Below are 6,037 nucleotides of genomic sequence, written 5' to 3'. Positions count from 1 at the left end.
AAATAGAAATACAATGAGCTAAAAAACAAAGTTACTGTTAGTAGTATCAAAAAGAAATAGCTTTTAGAAAGTAGTAACAAATAAACATCTGAAGAAAGAAACCATGTATAAAATACTTTAAAAATTAGTAAGACAATTTAGCTACTAACAGTAAAAATTTAAAATGTTTATGTAAATGAAGTGTTTTATGCAAAATTCTAAATTCTTAAGTAGAATGGAAAAATTCTAAATCATTCAACTTATAATAGACCAAAGCAGAAATAAAAAGCCTACCTGGACAATAAGAATTAAATAGTCATATGCTGAAGCATCAAAATAATAACAAAAATTATGTCCTGAGGAATTTGTAAGTGGTTCTCTCTAATTTTCAGAAATAAGCTAATTGCACTAAAAAACAACTCTATTTATAGAAGAAAGTTACATTTTTTTCACTCATAGCTTTAAATTAGTATTTTGTTTCAAAACTATTTAGGCAGCATAAAAGTATAAAATTATATCTCAACTTCACTAATAAATATAAATACAATTTCTAAATTAATATCAAATAAAATTGTGTTCATAAATAATAAAGAGAAATCTATTCCAACAAACTGAATTTATTCCCGTATGTGTTAACATTATAAAATTTACCCAGCTGTGGTGGCACAGACTCTGGAAGGCTGAGGCAGGAATATTCTAAGTTCAACACCAGCCTTGGCAATTTAATGATGTAGTGAGACCCTCCTCCAAACGAAAATTACAAAAAGTACTGGGGAATATAACTCAGTGTGAAAATCCCGGGTTCAATCACCAGTACTGCAAATAATAATAATTATTATAATTTGTATATGTAAATATTTATGTTCATTTATTAATAAATATATGATTACATTGGAAAATGGGGAATGATACAGATTCAAGATTAAAAAATAAAATTCCTAGAACCCTGTTAATAGGAAGAATATGGAAGATAACTTCCTTATGGTAATAAAATGTACCTCTAGGATTCTATAGCTAAGATACTACTATATTGCTTTTTAAAGTGCCATTTTGAAATAATTATATACTTACAAGTAAATGAAATGTATTACCAAAAGAATCCTCATTTATCTTCCTTGAATGTGAAAATTTCCTGTAATCATAGTAAAATGAACAATACCAAGAATAATCATAAATTCAATGCACGAATGTAAAAAATATATAGTTTAAATTTCACCTATTGTTTTAAACTGCTACCCACATATCCCAACAACCCAAGATCAAACATCAGATTTTGTTTCCACTTAGCCTCTTTCTACCCTTCAGTAATTTTCTGAGTGATAAGTAATGAATAAAATTATATTTTAATCTCATATCTGCTTCATAAGAAGAAAACTAGAGATGAAGATTCCTGATAAAAATGACATTTCATAAATGTGATCTCCCAACTGGAAGTACATTGATATGTGTTCATACAGCACATTTTAGTAATTGGGAAAACTCTACAGTTAGTATTTGGAGCAACTTTTCAATAGGATTTGCTTATACATTAACTTGCACCAGAAACTAAATTATCAATGAAGCAGAGAAGCTCATCTTTGTACCCACTTCCTCTGCCAAGATGCCTCTGAAGCCTCAAAACAATAACAGCACCACCATCAACAACAAAACTGTGTATCAGGCTTGGTTGGTGTCACAAAAATAGGGAGTTCTGTTAACTGTGGTTCAAAACCCTCCTATCAATGAAGAGAACAATATTACTATACTTTACTCTCAAAGAGTTAAAAAGTTGAAAGAAAAACCAAAAAATAAATACCCAAAGATTAACACAGAAGGAGACTGAACCTAATGTGTTTAATTTAAAAGTACTGATGATTTCCAAACATATTTCTTCATTTCACATTATGCAGGATGGAAATACCTCTTTAAAATTAGGTCTCAAATTAGGCAATGGTGATGTAGCTGTCAATAGCCTTGCTCATTTACAAAACTTAACATATTATCTATTTTAAGTTTTTAAACCTTTGGCTTTTAAATTCTTTTAATTTCCCTGTATCCTTGCGGTTATAATTAAAAAAGAAACAATATTAGATTTATTTACAATCTGTATCTTCTGTTGCAAAATTACAACACAGATTCTTTTTGTACCATAGAACCATAATTTAGTTAGATTTCTGAACGTTGTATTTCAGCACTTTTTAAAAATGCTCATGATTTATTAATAACTTAGGAAAATTGAATGACTGTTGAGTTAATATTATAACAATTGCCCTGCAAAGTTCCACTACTTTTTTTTTTTTTTGGTACCAGGGATCGAACTCAGGACCTTGCGCTTGCAAGGAAGGCGGCGAAGCCACTGAGCTAAATCCCCAGCCCATTCCCACTACTCTTTTTCTTTTTGGTACCGGGGATTGAACTCAGGTCCTTGTGCTTGCGCAGCAGACATTGAAACCATTGAGCTAAATCCCAGACTTCCACTACTCTTAAGTTCTGCTCTTCAAAAAGAGTTTTTCCTATAGAAAAATAAGTGCTTGGTATGGAGAAATTTCTGATTTTCATAAGTTTGTTTTGCTTTGTTTTGTTTTTCCCTCTTGTATGCAGAATCAGTAGGACAGTTGAGAAAAGATTAAAATATATTAAGTACAAATTATGTTAACAAAATCTCTAGCCCCTTTACACATTATAAAAAAGAAGGAATGTTTCCACAAGCAAAAGCCGACTAAAAACTAAATGTCTTAAACAAGCAAATGCTGTAATTTTCTCACCATAAAAGAATTCCACAGTCAGCAACTCAGGGTTAGTTCAAATGTTCAAAGATGCTAATTAGAAAAGATGTTTTTTCTCCTGGAAACTTCGTCACTCCTAGCACATGGGTTTTATTCAACTAACTGGCCTTCAGGCATTTATATTCTGAGCAAGAGAAGAGCAAAGGTGTTAAAATCTTCCAAGAATCCTTCCCCAGAAACTTTTACCTATCTCCAGCTAAAGCTGCTGAATACATTCACATCTAGATGCAAGGGAACCTGGGAGGTTGAGGGATTTGAAAATTTAGTCTGTATAGAAAAAGGAGGCACCAATAAGTAACCACCATTATAGTATGCTATACATATTACTTTTAATGTAAACATTCACCGTCCATGTTGATCACATCTCAGTATTCTTTTTATTTTTTATTTTTATTTTTTATTTTTTGGTACCAGGGATAGAACTCAGAACCTTGTGCTTGCGAGGCAGGCATCAGCACCACTGAGCTAAATCCCAGGCCCTCAGTATTCTTTTTAAGAGATACTCAGTGTTTAAAATTAACTCTGCTAGTATGGACCTGAGTTATCTGTGACATGAGAGGGTTTTGTGGAAATATTGTGAACTATTTGCTTAAAACCAGGACTCCAACCATGTATGTAGGATTTCATGGTATCTTCTTCCTATTTTTTTTTTGGTTATGATAAATAAATAAATAAAATAGGGAGATTTTGTAGTATGCTTTTACCAGCTAAGGTCAATGAAAGAAACAAACTTTAAGAAAAAATTGAGTTAAATCCTCTTTGCAATTTTTCCTACAAATAATTTCATTTGTCACTTTTATGGCTGAGTGATGCTCCATTGTGTATAGTTGCCACATTTTCTATATCCACTGATCTGTTGATGGACATATATGTGGCTTCCAAAATTTCACTGTTCTGTGTTGTGCTGCTACAAGCATGGATATCTATCTCTCATTATAACATGACTTTTACTCTTGTGGGAAAATACTTGGAAGGAGAATAGTTGGGTTTAATGGAATTTCTAGTTTTCATTTTCCATAAACATCTCCATACTGATTTCCATAGTAATTGTGCTAGTTTCCATTCCTACTAAAAACATAGACTGGAACTTTTTTCCCCGTAGTAGCATTTGTTTTCTTTGATTTTTTGATATAGCCATTCTTTGTTCACTAAAATGGAAGCCCAGTGTTATTTTAATTTGCATTTCTGTAATGGCCAGCAATACTGAGCATTTTCAATGTATTTATTGGCCATTTGCACTTCTTTTGAGAAGTGTCCATTCATCTCAGTTACTCATTTTTTAATTGTGTCTTTTTGGGGGTCTAAATATTTTATTTCTTCATATATTGTAGATACCAATCCACTTTCTGAAGTATAGTGGTCAAAGGTTTTCCCCACTCTCTATCTTATCCCTGCACTTGGTTGATTGTTTCCTTTGTTCTGCAGCATATTTTAATTGGATGTAATCTTATTTGTTGATTCTTGTGTTATTTCTTGTGCAATTGGGTTTCTGTTAAAAAAAAGTCCTGGCTTGTGCTTATGACTTCAAAAGTTTTATCTATTTTATTTTCTAGTGGGTTAAATGTTTCTGTTATAATACTCAGATCTTTGAATCATTATAATTTTAATTTAGTACATGGTGAGAAATATTAGACTAACTTCAATTTTCTGCATGTGCATAACCAGTTTTCCCAGCACCATTTGCTAAGGAGCCCTTTTTTCCTCTAGTGTGTGTTTTTGGCCCCTTTTTTAAAAAACATGAGGTGGCTTAATGTGTCTGGGGATGTTTCTGAGTCCTTCATTCTATTCCATTGGTCCACATCTCTATTTTTGTAGCAGTACCATGCTGTTTTTATCACTGTTGGTCTGGATGGTCAAATTTTTGTTCCATTTAAATTTCATAATCAGTTTATCAGAAGTTCTTTGATATTTGTTGTTTTGATCTGTATACACAGAGAGATGGAAAGAAAGTTAAATATCATTCACACACATGCCAACAGAGATTATGTTATAAAAATAAAACTTTTTCCCACAAACAGTTGTGAAACTAGTGTAGATTAGATAGTGATTAAAAATGATCAAAATATGTTATGTGCATATCTAAATACCCCAAATGAAACCCATTAAAATGTATCATCAAAAAAGAGTGAAAGAAAAAGAGATAAAAGGACATCTACATATATGTCACATATTAGATTGACAAAATGGTGAAACACATATTAGAACACAGATATTCCAGAATACATAGAGTGACAGTGAGAAAAAAATGATTGATGCTTATTTTCCATTTTACCAAATAATCAGCCTCCTATACTTTCCTTAAGTCAATTCTAGGAAACAGATTAGTGTAGAAAAGACAATATTCTGATCTCTTCAAACATTTATCATTTATTATGGCAAAAATTTAAAAAGTGTTCTAGATTTTCAAAACATATACTACATGATTTTTATCTATAGTCACAATACAGTGCAATAAAATATTATAAGTTCTTATCCCTATTTTAGCATCACTTAAAACTTGATTAACTATTCCATAACCATGCTTACCATATATTACATTTATGTATGTATTTATTTATTTAGATTGGTACAAGGGATCAAACTCAGAACCTTGTGCTTATGAGGCAGATGAGGTGCCACTGAGCTAAATCCCAGGCCGAAGTTGCTTTTCAATGTTATTGTTACACCTAGAATACTTGCTGTAATATCAATGGATACACATGAATAGCATGTATCCATTGATTTATCGATTAATTTAAATTAGCATCAATTAATGAATTTCCCTTATTCCCCAAGTATCTCTAAATATTAATGAGAAATTTTCTCTTTGCTTTCTTTTAAAACTTAATGAATGGCTTAATGATTTCTTGATAAGAAACTCGAGTTTAATGATGAATAGTGATAGTAATTCAATATGCAATTATTTATTCTGATTTATAAGAAGAGTGTCTCTAAAAATTTCCTGTCAGGAACAAATGATATTTGTTTGAGGGTCCTTGTGATATCTTTTACTTGATTAGGAATGTGTCCTTCCAACACTATTACAGTAAAAATTAACTCTAGTGTGAATATCTTAACATTTATTAAATTCACTATCTGCATCTATTATTTTTAATTTTTTTAACCTTTTACTAATGTGCTGAATTAGATTCCAATAGATTGTTTTATTTGCAAATCTCTGTAGTTAAAATTGATAGAAAATTATTTGATACTATTCAATCAGTTTGTATTTTATTTAGAATTTTTATATTGATGGACAACATTGGTCTTTAATTTTCTTTTCATATAAAATCTTTGCTGAGCTTCAATATCAA

The sequence above is a fragment of the Heterocephalus glaber genome, unplaced genomic scaffold, assembly GCF_053883595.1.
Source record: "Heterocephalus glaber isolate CG9 unplaced genomic scaffold, H.glaber_assembly_v1.0 deba00001608, whole genome shotgun sequence".
NCBI classification, from domain to species: domain Eukaryota; kingdom Metazoa; phylum Chordata; class Mammalia; order Rodentia; family Bathyergidae; genus Heterocephalus; species Heterocephalus glaber.
This window is presented reverse-complemented; position numbering follows the sequence as displayed.